A 14450-nucleotide genomic window follows, 5' to 3' on the forward strand; every position below is an offset into this window, starting at 1 on the left:
ACATTCTCAGGCTTGGAAGAGCGCCCTGTGGTACTTCAGTGGCTCCAGCAGCTGTAAGGCAGATCTTTCTACAGCTCTGATTGAGATCATTTCAGTTTCTGAAATGTGTGTGTGTGTGTGTGTGTGTGTGTGTGTGTGTGCGCGCGCGCACGCGTGCATGTGTTGCGTGTGTGTTGTTCCTGGGTATTGTCCACCTCGTATTTTAAAGACAGAATCTCTCATAGCTTAGAACTTAGCAGTTCAGCTAGCCTGGCCGGGCAGTGAACCCTATCAATCAGGCATATGCCATTGACCCTGGGTTTTAACTCAGGTTTTGGGAATCAAACTCAGGTCCTCATGGTGGCAGAGCAAGAGCTTTCCTGACTGAGCCCTCTCCCCAGCACCCCACTTCAGTTTTTAATGACAGACTCCCTGATGTAAACAAGTTGCTTTTTAAAGTTATAACAGTGTTTTTAAAGTTATAACTAAACATGCACAGATACTGGGGTGAGTCTATCAGGGTAGATACAGGTAGATACAGGGTGTTGGGTCTAGTTCAGTGGTTTCTTCCATCCTTGGCTCCTCACCCGAAATTCGGTTAATACCTTATTTCTCTTCTCCATTTCCTCTCTGTCTTTCTGTCTCTCTCTCCCTCTCTCCCTCCCTCTCCCCCCCCTCTCTCTCTTCCTCTCTCCCTACCTCTCTCTCATTCTCTCTCTCTGTCTCCTCTCCCTCTCTCTCTCTCTCTCTCTCTCTCTCTCCTCTCTCTCTCCCTCCCTCTCTCTCTCCTTCTCTCTCTCTCCCTCTCTCTCTCCCTCCCTCCCACTCCCTCTCCCTCTCTCTCTCTCCCTCCCTCTCTCTCTCTCCTTCCCTCTCTCTCTCTCTTCTCTCTCTCCCTCCCTCTCTCTCTCCCTCTCTCTCTCTCTCTCTCTCTCTTCTCTCCCTCCCTCTCTCTCTCTCTCCCTCTCTCTCTTTCTCTCTCTCTCCTCTCTCTCTTCTCTCTCTCCCTCCCTCTCTCTCTCCTCTCTCCCTCCCTCTCTCTCTCCTCTCTCTCTCCCTCCCACTCTCTCTCCTCTCTCTCCCTCCCACTCTCTCTCTCTCTCTCTCTCTCTTTTCCTCTCTCTCTCCCTCTCCCTCTCTCTCTCTCCCTGTCTCTCCCTCTCTTTCTCCCTCTCTCCCTGTCTCTCCCTCTCTCCCTCCCTCTCCCTCTCCCTCTCTCCATCCCTCTTTCTCTCCTCTCTCTCCCTCTCTCCCTATCTCTCCCTCTCTCTCTCTCCTCTCCCTCTCTCCTCTCCCTCTCTCCTCTCTCCTCTCCCTCTCTCTCTCCTCTCCCTCTCTCTCCCCCCCTCTCTCTTTCCCTCTCCCTCTCTCTCTCCTCTCCCCCCTCTCACACACACACCCTCCCTCTCCCCCTCTCTCTGTCTCTCTCCCTCCCTCTCCCTCTCTCTCCTCTCCCTCTCTCTCCCTCCCTCTCCCTCTCTCTCCCTATTTCTCTCTCTCTCCTCTCTCTCCCTCTCTCTCCCTCTCTCTCCCTCTCTCTCTCTCTCTCTCTCTCTCTCTCCTCTCTCACACACACCCTCTCTCCCTCTCTCTCCCTCCCTCTCTCTCTCCTCTCTCTCCCTCCCTCTCCCCCCCCACACACACCCCTTAAGCTGACCTTGGAATTGATAGTATTCTTCAGGGAGCGGATTGCTTATTTGTTTGTATTTGTTTTTGTTTGTCTCAAGCTTACACCTGTTGCTTTTCCAGCCCCGGTTCTGGCTCCCCATAAATACACAAAGCTGCAGTTAAGGCAAAGAATTTTCAGACAGGTCTCAGCACTTGGGGGTGGAGAGAGAAGGGTCAGAGAGTTCCAGGCCTGCCTGGGACACATGACAGTTCCTTTCTCTTCCCTCTCTCTCTTACACATACGCACACATGTAAAAAGTTTTTTTAAGTGTTTTTTTGTTTTTGTTTTTTTTTTTGTATATATGTTCATAGCACATGAAGGTTGGAGGTCAGAGGCCAAGCTGTGGATGTTGGGGTTCTTGCTTTTCTTCCTATGGGTTCCCAGGATGGAATTCAGGCTTGATAGTAAGTGCCCTTATTTGCTGACCCTTCCTGATGACCCCAAGCAGTGTCTCCTTGATTTTCTGATTTTAAAAGGATTTCTTCCTGTGTAATTGTCTCTGATGTTCTAGAACTTGGCAGAATTTCAAACAGTAAAAACATACACCCCCACCCCTGCCAAGAACTAATTGGCAGCTTTTTCATCCAGTATTGGCCCTCTCTCCTTCTTACACAAGCACTATGTGTGTGCGTGCGTGTGTGTGTGCGCACACACATAGAAAAAGAGAACCAGTAACTGTGCAAAACACTTTCCGGGCTGTGCGGTGGTGGCGCACGCCTTTAATCCCGGCACTCGGGAGGCAGAGGCAGGCGGATCTCTGTGGGTTCGAGGCCAGCCTGGTCTACCAAAGCTAGTTCCAGGATAGGCTCCAAAGCTACAGAGAAACCCTGTCTCAGAAAAAACAAACAAACACTTTCCTGAAGTATTTCATTTTTTCCTGCAAACCTATGAAACTGGTATCATACACACACACACACACACACACACACACACACACACACACACTCCTATATGGTTTTCCCATCAAAATGAAAATTACGTAAAATTCTATCTATTATTTAAACAAGGCATTTAAAAAATAATTGTAACAAAGTAAATATAAAAAAAACAGAAACCATAGAACGCAAGAAGCTGGGCATGATGGCATATACCTATATTTTCAGCTTTTGGGGGGTAGAGGCAGGAAGAGCAGAGATCACCTTTGGCTACAGAGCGTGGAGCCCAGGGTCCATCTGGGCTGTGTGAGATCCTGGCTCCACAGACAAGCAAACAGATAAGCAACTGCTCAAGTTTTAAAACGAAAAGTTTAGGATTTTTCTAATTTTGGAGATTGGAACATTAAAAAGATGGGAACATATAGGAAAATAATTATTTGACAATTTCTATGAAAAGTAAAAATTGCATGTGGTGTTTAACTACGTTCAGTGTGAGGCCTGGCAAGTGACTGCCGGGTAGGGAGCTTGCACCCAACCCGAGCTCAACCTCTGGAAATCACAAGGTGGAAGGCAGGAAGCGACTCCGCAGGTTGTCCTTTAGCCAGGTGCATATGCAAATATGCACAAGTTAAAAGTTTTAATTTTGTTCAGTGGGGATATGGCAGCAAACTTGCCCTTTTCTTTTTGTTGTACTGAGGACTGAGGACTGAGCTACCTCATTCTAAAACAGCCTATCACTAGGCTGCATTTTCAGTCCTTTTTTTTTTTTTTTTTTGAACAAGGTCCCATTAATTTCCCAGCTGGCTTAATACTCATGCTCCTTTACCTCAGCTTACAGCGTAGTTGGAGTAACAAGCCTGAGCCACCAAGCTTGGATGAAATTAAACATTTTCAGGGGATAATCAGGCAGTGACTATCCATGTGTGATCACTTTTGTTAATACTTTTGTTGTGCATATGCATGTTGGAACCTCACTCCTAACTCAACCATCGCCTGGCCCACTGCTCACTTCTGAAAGCTGAATGACTTATGTCAAGGGAGATCTTGGTAGCAGACTTTTAGCTTATGCCTGAGACTTTAAGAGCACTTGCTGCTTCCTTTAGGCTTGTAATATTCCTTCACTGAGTCACTGTAGCATGTAGGAACACCAAGGTCCTGCGAGGGCCACACAGCTAGTGTGTGCCAACTCAGTGCCCCAGGCATGACAGCATCTCTGCATCTCAGCAGGTTGAGGAAACCTGAGGCATGCTGAGCCTCTAAGTGATCACCGCGCTGTCGAGGCAAGGCAGCACACTTGTTTGCCTTCCCAGCCATGCAGAATGAACTCCGTGGCACAAAGAAAGACGTCATAAGCAGTCTCACATACTGAGAGCCGCAGGGAGCACTTTACTGAAGTATCTCAATTAACCGTCTTTTCTTTTGCTTTCCTTACTCTCTCTTCTTTACTTTCCCCCTTTGAGACGGGGTTTCTCTGTGTAGCCTAGGCTGTTCTGGAACTCCCTTTGTAGACCAGGCTGGCCTTGAAGTCACAGACATCAGCCTGCCTCTGCCTCCCAAGTGCCTCCCCAGCCTTGTCCAATCTGGGTGCTAAGGATTGAGCCCAGTGCCTCCAGCAAGCTCACCATGACACTCTCTGAGCTACAAGCCCAGCCCCCAACACCTTCACCGCACATGACAACTACTGAGGTGGTGGGGAAGCCAACTAATTTGCCCAAAGTAGCTTAGTTGAAAAAGAGAGGTAAGTTCTTAGGCACTAGAATCCAGGTTTGCACAATCCCATTATATTTTACTCTCTGAGTATAAAATGGAAAGATTACCTGTCAAAGAATCACAAGGTAGAATGTTCTTTTCCATAAATGTTGAGAGCCTCAAGAATGTTAGACATTACAGTTAAAACATTTGAAACCCGGAGTGGCGGCTCATATCTATAATTCTAGCACTCTAGAGGCAGAAGCAGGTGGAGGCCAACCTGGGCCACAGCGTAAGACCTTGTCTGAAAAACAAAACAAAACACCCCTAAATAATCCTATGCCCAGAAAGCAAAACAACAAACGAGAGAAATCGACCTGTAATCTGTTATTTTAGAATTCTGATTTTAATTGCTGTACAAACAACTCCCTGATGGAAGTTCGGTGACGACTCAATCTGAACCCTCATGAGAAGGGGTGAGCACAGCACAGTAACTACACCCCATCCTCCCAGAGCCATCCTGAAAAAACTAAAATTTCCTCTGGCAGTGGTGGTGCGTGCCTTTAATCCCAGCCCTAAGGAGGCAGATCTCTGTGAGTTTACTACACAGAGAAACCCTGTCTCAAAAAAACAAAACAAAACAACAAAAAAACCCAACAAAACAAAAAGCTAAAATTAAAACTTTTTTTTTTTTTTTGAGACAGGGTTTCTCTGAGTAACAGTTCTGGCTGTCCTGGAATTAGTTCTGTAGATCAGGCTGACCTCAAACTCAAGAGATCCACCTGCCTCTGCCTCCTGAGTGCTATTAAAGGTGTGCACCACCACTGCCTGAAGTTTTTTGCATTTTTTAAAAGTTAAAAAAAGTAAAAGAACAAAACACATTTCATAAGATGAAAAGCACATGTAAGTCAAATGTCAATGTGCACGAATAAAACTTTATTACAACACTCACGTAGACACATTTGTTTACATATAGTCTGTGGTGGATTCTGTTAAAGGAACAGAACAGTTGAGAAGCTCTTGGTTGACTTAGGCACACACACAAAAAACTAAGACACTTACGATCTGGGCTTTAACAGAAATTTTGCTGAGCTGCTGTGTAGGGTTTACACATTCATGCCCAATTTTTACATGAGCCACCCCCTCCCCATGTTTCTGAAAAAAATTTAAAAAGTTTTTCCCCAAAAAGAACACTAAGGGTGCCTTCCTATGGAAAAGTTGACATCTTACCCCTTGGGATGATCTGAACCCTTGGCTTACTGTTCCGGAGACCCGATGGTGCAGCTGAAGGAAGTACACTGGTTGGTTACCCAAGTGCTGAAGCTGGTCTCTGTACACAACTTGTTCCTCTGTTATTTATCTTGACTGCATAATAGGCTGAGTTTCACACTATGAGTTCATCCAGGCTCCTTGAATCATTAAGAGGGTCTTTCATTTTTACTTTTAAACTCTTAACACTTTCTGCTGTGAATTCTTTTTAACATAAACTACGACTTAACGGCCTATATATGTAAAATAAAGTTCACTTTTTTTCCTTTTAAGCAATCAGTTTTATTTTTTTTAAAATGCTTTCTCTTGGGAAGCTAAATTTAAATTTTGCAGCTCATAGAAGAACATCTCTTCATATCCAGTGATCTCAGAGTCCCTCTAGTAAGATAAAGAATGTGCGCTTATTTTTAAATACTATTTCTTGGAGAAAATATTACTTAATGGAAAAGATGTGACTAGTAACAAATCAAGTCCAAGGCTCTTCCTGGTTCTGCCTATGACTCACTTTCACTTTGGGCGAAGCATCTCACCACTGTTGCTCTTCATCTGCAAAAACTGGACTTCATGCCTATGGGAGTTGCATGGTTAATCAATGCCTGGAAAATGCGTAGTGGCAGATGCTACAGAAGTGCTGAGCCTTAAAAACCAAACCACCCCCAGCCCCCATTTGTATTCCGTCGAGGTTGAGGTTTATTGTTATTTAACAGAGGAAAGCTAACACTACGTTAAGTTCAGCATGCAGCTCAGAACAGAGATCAGTGTCCAGATGGGATTTTTTTTAAGAGCTAGGATATTTTACTTTTTTTTTTTTTAATTGTGGTTGGGTGTTATTTTACAACCCAACAATTCACTCGTGCAAAAGTATTAAGTTTTAAGTTGAAAACTATTGATTTAATAATTTAAATGAACCTCCTCAAAGATTAAAAAAAAAAAAGAGGCCCTCCCCTCCCCGCCAAGAAATCTCTGAAAACAACAATTCTTCTAATGTCGCCCACCCCCTGCAGTTCTCCATGTTACAGTCCTTGGAGGTGGACCAGGCATAAAATACTTTCACTAATAAAATATGACAAACCGCCGGATTATACGTGGCCGATTCTCAGTGACTGCCCTGCTACACAAAGCAGAAAAGTAAATGCCATCATCCCCCTTAGAACAAAAGAACTTAGGAATAAAAAACATGGAGAGGGGGGCAGAAAGCAGCAATAAATAAAGGTGAGCGAAGAACCCCGTCCCCCGCCCCTCCCCGGAGCTAGTGTGGGACTCCGCACGGCTAATAAAGTGGTTCAAGGGTAGTTATTTGCAAAGGGGGCGGGGTGGCCGGGGATGGCATGTTGCATTCGACTTGAGCTTGCATCTTCTCCTGTTGCCTGGACCACTCGCTCCCCCATTGCAGTGCTTCCTCCTCGCTTCTGCCTTCTTTCCACCCCCACCCCTGCAAACTGCTGTTGCACTGGTGGGAGTTGGGGCTGCTCGGGAGCCCCCTAGCAGCTCCCGATGGCGGGAGGGGACCGGGGCTCGGGCCTGGCCGGGCTGCGGCGCGGCGGCGGGCCGGGAGTTTGGCGGCCGCTCGGCCCCAGCGCCGCCGCCGCTGCACCGGAGTTTGGCTGCTGCTGCCCTACTTCACTCTAGTTTAGTTTCACTCACTTTACATCCGGGTTTTTTCCCTAGGCAATGGGTGCCGCAGCACACCCCGTTCCTTAGGCAAAGTGAAATAAATTCGCCGCACCGACACGTCAAGTAGTCCGCCCGCCCGAGCGCCGCCGCGGGCCCCCGCCGCCGCCCCGTGCCCCCGTGGGGTCCCCCGCGCCTCCCGCCAGCCACGGGCTCACACGCAGGGGCGCGGGGCGGCCGGGCCCGGCGCGGTCCAGCTCCGCCCGGCCCCCGCCCGCCTGCCCGTTCTCCCTCGTCCCCGCTTCCCCAGCCCCAGTCCCTCTCGCCCGGCTCTCGGGAGCGGCGGGGGCGCGCACGGCGGCGGCGGCGGGCCGGCGGGGCCGCGCGGCGGGCTCCCGCGCGGGCGAGTGTGTCTGGGCCTGGGCGGAGGGATCCCCGGGCTGAGGCGGCGGAGGTGCTGCGGCCCGGGGCCGGGTGGTGAATGGGCTGGTGGTGCTCGCTGCTGCTGCTGAGAGGAGGAGGAGGAGGATGAAGAGTTGGGCTTGTTTGTCTCCCACAGTTTCTCTCCTGCTGCTCTGATTCCTCCCTCCCCATTCCGGCCCGGGGCCTGTGTGTGTCTCTCCTGGAGGAGGAGGAGGCTCCAGTTCCTCCCCCCACCCCCTCCTCCCCACCCCCCCTTGCCTGGGGAAGAGGAGGAAAGAAACAGCCCAGAGAGAGAGAGAGAGAGAGAGAGAGAGAGAGAGAGAGAGAGAGAGAGAGAGAGAGAGAGAGTGAGTGAGTGAGTGAGAGCGGAGAGGAGGAGGAGGAGGGAGAAGGGAACAACCTACCATCTTAACACACTAATATCTAAAAAGTGCGAGAGGCCCAGAGCAGCAGCAGAAGCAGCAGCAGCAGCTCCAGCCTCTTCCCTCCCTCCCCATGAAGAAGAGTTCCCTCCTCCTCCTCCTCCTGCTTCTCCTGCTCAGAGTTCCTGCCTCCAGCTGCCAGGGGGGACAGCCAGCCAGCAGCAGGAGGGTGCAGTATCCCAGCTTTTCCATTCTCTCTTTTCCTCACTCTCCTCTCTTTTTTTCTTGAGTAGCTCTATTTCCCTTCCCTCCCCCCTCCCTCTGTCTTGTCTCTGGTGTTTGTCTCTGGGAAGGAGCAGGGGCTGCTTGCTTGGAGTTTGTTGTGGGGGGGAGGTAGGGGGAGGGGAGGGGTGTGTGGGAGGGAGGAGGGAAAGGGGGTGTTCTCGTCAGGACCCCTCAGTCAACTTGAGATTTCAGCAATAACTTCCCCTTCGGGGCGGCCCCCTGCGTGCCCTTTTCCTATTCCTCCCCCCCCCCCCAGGAAAAAAAAAAGACAATGGGAATACCTCGTCTCCCCCCCTTCCTCCCCTCTGCCCTCCACCCCTCCCTAGGATAGATTGGAAGTAAGTTTATGATCAGCCTCGGGAGCCTGGGCGCTGAGTGCAGGGCCGGAGCGGGTGACAGGGGCGGCGCGTCGGGGGTGGCGGCGAGGGGGCAACACAGCGTCCCGGCGGGGGGTCGAGCTGGGGGGGCGCGGGCCGAGGGCCCCCCCCCGCGAGTGCCTGCGGCCGGGGGATGGCCGCCTGGGCCCCTTCCCCACCCCCACACCCCGGGATGCTGTCGGGGGGAAGTTTTTATTATGGTTATTTAATTTAAAAATTTTTAAATTTTTTTTGGAAAACCATCTTGTTTGGTGACTGAGAGATCTGGTTTAAAAAAAAAAGAAAAAGCTGCGGCTGCTGACGCTGCCGGGCCCGAGTGTGTGTGAGTGTGTGTTGGTGCATTTGTCTTGGGTGGCCGGAGCAGCGTTGGGGAAATTCCGCTTATTCTTCTTCTTCTGCAACTTGTTATTCCGAGGAGTCCGCCTGCACCCCTCACCCCGGGGCGGCCCTCCCGCCGTCGCCGCCGGCCCGCCGCCCCGGGACCCCGAGCGGGCCGGGGACTCACAGGCCCCTCAGAGAGGGGCCGCGGCCGCCCCTCCCCCCGGGCCGCGGGGGGAGGGGCGCGCGGAGTGGGACTCTTTCCGTTTGGTCCAGCCCCGCGGTGCACGCAGTTCCCAACACTTCTCGTCATCCTCTCTCTGCTCTCTTTATTCTGCTGAGCGGTGCTGTTAGGATTTCTTTCTCTCTTTTTCCCCCCTACCTCCTCCTCCTCTCTTGACCACGCTCGCAATGGTGGGTAGCTGCAAGGTGGCCCTGGCAGGGGAGGGGTTTGATGTGGACATTGGGGCACCGGGCGAGAAAGGTCTCCTTTCAACTTTGTCTTGTGGCTTGCACCCCGGGAGGAGGCCACATGCCGATTGTGGGGTGTAGATGTGCTGGGAGTGATTTCTAAGTAGTTTAGTTGTTGAGATAGGGTACGGCGGCTAATGGTAGGCAGGTTTTGTTTTCATGGGTGAATCCGGTGTCATCATATTCCGGTCATATGTTGAAATATTCTTTGTTTAGGTCTTGAAGTAGAGGATCTCCCTCTGCACGTCCACATTGTGTTGTTTTTGAATGATGTCTTCGGGAGTGTGGATCTCTAGAATCTCAAATGTGATTTTTAAGGTTTCGGCATGTGTGGGCCTCAGCACTGGCCTTGACAGTGAACTTTGTGGCTTTTTTTTTTTTTTTTAAACTTCTAAGATTTTACTCCATAGCTGGGATGCTAGTTATGCTTGATGGTAGTATCAGGAATGTAGAGTCTTGAGCTGAGGAAGTTAGAGAGGGAAGGGCATTTATTTATTAATAATTGATAGCTCAATGTTAGAATCAGATTCATTTGCACTGGTTGAAGGTTTTTTCCTCCCTTTTTCCTTTAAAGCAGTTGTGTACTCTAGGAAGGAAGCCTTTTGGCAGACACTCTTTATGGTGGCTTTTTGGGGGCATGAAGGGGGGGTATCGCCTTTTACAGAGATCTCTTCAGCATCATCTGTAGCTTTATCGAGGGCCTCTTCGTGGGGGGGGGCAAATTGAGGCTAAGAAGTGTAAGGCTACTTTTTGTTCCTTGTTTACATTTCATGTCTCGCATTGGGGCAGTGGAAATAAATAGGTCAGCCCCCTCCCCCTTTTCAAAGTTTTACCATCTACTTGGTTTACAGCCTTGTAGGAAAGCCTTACTGAGATTTTCCTGGGAATACTGTTACTCATTTTAATTTCGGTAAGTTCCTTTCTATTTTCTTCTCTCTTCACTTGTGTATCTGTTGTGAGCTTAACTCTAGCTTTCTGAGGGCCATTTTACATGTCTTAGAGTACATTTAAAAAAAATTCAGGACATGTTTTGGTGGCAGAGAAGAATGTTGAGTGTAGTAATGTACATGTTTATTAAATTTTAAGTACTCAACTCCTCAGTATGTGTACTGCCATCCTTAACGTGAAGACTCTGGGAATAGTGCAGGACATTTTGAAAGCACAAGCCTCTGACTGAAGCTACCCAGGGGCTTTGAGACTTCCGATGTCAGACACAACAATGTGCCCCTTTTGACCGGCGTTATGTGCTTGCCTGTTCTGAAAATCTTTCTCTTTTCTTTTTTCTTAAGTGCTATTGAAGACATTTTCAACTTGAGATTTTAGTTGGCTTCACATTATTAAAGTGCTCAGACTTCGGACCCAGGCAAATCCGTATAGAGCTGGGAGAATAACACACTGAAAAGACACCTGCTGGGGCCATACTTTATTTTACAGGGATGTAAGTCATGGATGGGCCGCTATTTATTTCCTTTGGCTTTCATTGGCCAACGCTTGTTCCTGTTCCGTTTTCTGGAAGGAGCTGCTTCAGAAACATCCTTGTGTTTACACGAAGATTTCTGGTGCTATCCAGTAGGAGGCGCTACAAAAGTCAAAGGCAATCTCTAATTTTAAGGGTCTTGCTACTTACTGAAAGTCCCTTAGCTTATGAACAACAGGAGTAAAAGTCTGTTCTAAAATACTATTAATAAATAACCTTTGTTATTTGAAGTTGGCTTTTTACCTGCCTATTATACTATGCAGAATAAGTTTATTATTGTGGATGCTGGGGTTAAGAGTAGGGTGCTGTTAGGATTATTTTCTTTCAAAGGGGAGTTTTGGTATTTATATGTGGAGTGTAAAACATAATTTGAAAAAAATCCTTTCAAGTTGCAGTAAGCAAAAATAAGTGGCATGATGTGGGTCTTTAGGTCTTATAAGTATGATATTAGTATAAATAGGATATACAGACATTGTTGGAAAAAAATGGATATTGTGTGTGGGAAGAATCATTTTTTCTTGGTTTTTTTCCTCCCTCTCCCTGAATCTATGGACAGTGATTCTAATCTAGATGCCTTCTTAGACATTCAAGTTTATAGATACAGTTGCTATATATAATATAAATATATGTTTTGGCGTTTTGTTTGTTTGTTTGTTGTTTTTGTTTTTTTGGTTTTTGAGACAGGGTTTCTCTGTAGCCTGTCCTGGAATTCACTCTGTAGACCAGGCTGGCCTCGAACTCACAGAGATCCTCCTGTCTCTGCCTCTCGAATGCTGGGGATTAAAGGCATGCCACCACCGCCTGCTACAGTTGCTATATTTAAGCTGGCCTTCAAAGACTGATTTTTTTTTTAAAAAAACTATATGTGAAATTAAGTGGCGTGCTCTGTAATTCCAGTACTTGGCCTGTAATCCTAGTAGGCTTTTAAGCGGGCACTTTAAAAGTCAATGGCAGCCTGGCCTATATTATAAGACTTTGTCTCAAGAAAAATAAACTTGAAGAAAAGTTACACCTGTGGGAGTATATCTTTGTTGGCATGTCTATTAGTAACTTTTAACAATGCCTGCAGAAGGATAAAAGTAGCTACTTTAACATTTTCCTGGTATTCACAGTACATGGTCTTTTGAAATTCTTAGTGTTAGATGAATTGAGTCAAAATAAGCTACGGTGATTGCTTGTAAAGTTTTGTATCAAAGTTTTGAAACTTAGAAACACATAGAAAATTTGATGGGCCTGCTTTCAGTTTTGTACATGTATTATTGTATTTTTTTTTCAGCAAGATCAAATTAAATAGTACATGTGAAAGTTCTTTGTAAATTGTCAGAAGCCATGTAGACATTGTTGATGAGCTAGATAACAGATTCAGATAAAAGCAAAATTCTGCTTTAAAATGCTAAGTTCTTCTGTATCAGTTAGGGAATTAATGCATTAAGAGTACATGCTAGATATTATGTATTTTGTTTTTAAACTATTGCCCTGTTGGCCGGGCGATGGTGGCACATGCCTTTAATCCCAGCACTTGGGAGGCAGAGGCAGGTGGATCTCTGTGAGTTTGAGGCCAGCCTGGTCCACAAGAGCTAGTTCCAGGACAGGCTTCAAAGCTACAGAGAAACCCTGTCTCGAAAAACCAAAAAAAAAAAAAAAAAAAAAAATTGCACTGTTACCCAAATCTCTGCTACACTTTTGAAGCTTTGTTTGAAAAAGAATGCCTGTGAGATGGTGGCGTAGGACTTTAATCCCAGCACTAAGAGAGGCAGAGACAGGCCGATCTCTGTGAGTTCAAGGCCAGCCTGGTCTACAGAGTGAGTCCCAGAACAGAAACCCTGTCTTGAAAACCCAAAACATCAAAAAAAAAAAAAAAAAAAAAAAAAGAAAGAAAGAAAGAACGAAAATGCTGCTTAGGCAGTTTTCCATAATTAAACAAAATCACTTTTTCCTTTTGAAGACAGTATGAAATGTATGTCTCCTATTAAAAGTTTTCTTCCTTTTTCTCTTGTGTGGTAGTAATTGACTTTAGTGAATATTTAAGTTCCTGGACTCTTTGTAGACTTTTATTAATATACAGAGTAACAGATGTCCTGCTGAAGTTTTGACTGACTAACTCTCTGAAAAGTGCTTACTTGTTTCCTAGTGAAATGGGCATTGCTGTGTATTAGTGTTACCTAAATATATATGCTATTTTTGTTTTCTCCTTTTGAAGGTTATATGAGGAGATGACTACTCAGTTCTAGAGGCTTAAATGCTTGTGTGTGTGTGTGTGTGTGTGTGTAAAAATAACCAAAAAGTGTCTTTCTTCATAGACTCTGCTTACAAATTTGGAATAATAAATGACAAGTAGGGTTAATTGGGAATCCTTGTGTTTAGGAGTGTAGTGTTCTGAATTTTATAAATGAAATAGTCCAAGTTAGAAAGTAAATAATAAAAACGTGCTTTTGGGAAGGGCGAGAAAAGCATTAAACTGTTTAGATTACAAGGAAACCTCTCATGATGGTGGTAGCTTTTTATGCCATGGTGAACACTGAGGTTATTATTTAGTGAAGAAATTCTTATGTTAAAGTTACATCAGTGTACTTTTAAATTTTGTATACTTAGTGTTTTACTGCTGAAGGATTTTATGTTTAAGTTTTAGGTTTCTGACCTTTGCTAGAATTTCTTCATGTGTCTATTCAGATAGATGAAACATTTGAATTTTCATGTTGTTTTGTGCTGTTTTTATATTGACTTCTCAGGAGCATTTGCCTGTGACTTTTTTTTGTACCTAAGTTATCTTTAGAAGCATAGCAATATGTCTTGATCATATTACGTATATCAAGCGTATATTTTTGGCACTTTGGGATTTATCTTTAAGCGGTAGTTTGTTAATATGCATCAAACTTACTATAGATAATTATTTCTTAAAGGATTTATTTATTGTTATTTATGTGTATGTATGAGTGCCTGGTGCTGGAAGAGGCCAGAAGAGGTGTCAGACCCCTTGGTGCTAGAGTTATGGGCAGCTGTGAGCTGCCATGTGGGCGCTGGGAACTGAACCTAGATCCTCTGCAAGAACAGAACTAGTGCTCTTCCTGCTGATCCGTCTTCCCCCAGATAATTATTCTAAAGAGCATAGTTTCTTCTTTGTATGCTCTCACGTTCTATAGACTTTTAGACAATTCTTTGAATAGTTATCTGAAACAATGTTGGAATAGTCTTTTTTCTTTCTTTTTGAGGTGAGGTCTTGCTAAGGATTTCAGGCTGGCCTAGAATTTGCGGTAATCCTTGTGCTTCAGCTCCCTAAGTGCTGGGTTTGCGGGGATGAGTTACCATGCCCGTCTTGGGATAGGCTTTTAAGAACAACTTTCCCACCTGGCTGTGGGTTAGCGGTGAGCTTTCCCATGTAGACTGTGGGCTTCACTCATCCTTGCAGCCTTGTGGGAATAATTTTCATTCACAGACTCTGGCATTTTGAATCTACACCCTTGCTTCTCCTCCCAATACTCTGCAAGTCCCTCTCCTCTATTCCTCTTACTTTTATTCATTAAAAAAAAAAAAGAGTTCATGTACAGTCTCAGAAAACTCTTACTGTATATTGGATCCAGTAATGTGTAGGTGGAAGGGGTGGGGCCTAATAGTTTTATTTTGACGCTCTTTGTGGGCCTCAGGGAA

General features: G+C 46.2%; 1 protein-coding gene across 12 annotated transcripts in view; it reads left to right on the top strand.

Annotated features, from left to right (window-relative positions):
* The first annotated feature begins 7811 nt into the window (after positions 1-7811).
* Phf21a (PHD finger protein 21A) overlaps positions 7812-14450 on the top strand; it is a 173807-nt gene continuing 167168 nt past the window's right edge. For 9 of the 12 annotated variants that reach the window (XM_041637465.1, XM_041637460.1, XM_041637468.1 and 6 more), the window contains exon 1: positions 8802-10238. The gene's annotated coding sequence lies outside the window, so the exon portion shown is untranslated. Of the gene's footprint in view, positions 8107-8801; positions 10239-14450 lie in introns of those variants that run through there. The other 3 variants (XM_041637457.1, XM_041637459.1, XM_041637464.1) reach the window with 1 other exon arrangement.

The sequence above is a fragment of the Microtus oregoni genome, unplaced genomic scaffold (assembly GCF_018167655.1).
Source record: "Microtus oregoni isolate MIOR12 unplaced genomic scaffold, Mior012 000053F_ref0000044, whole genome shotgun sequence".
Taxonomy (NCBI): Eukaryota; Metazoa; Chordata; class Mammalia; order Rodentia; family Cricetidae; genus Microtus; species Microtus oregoni.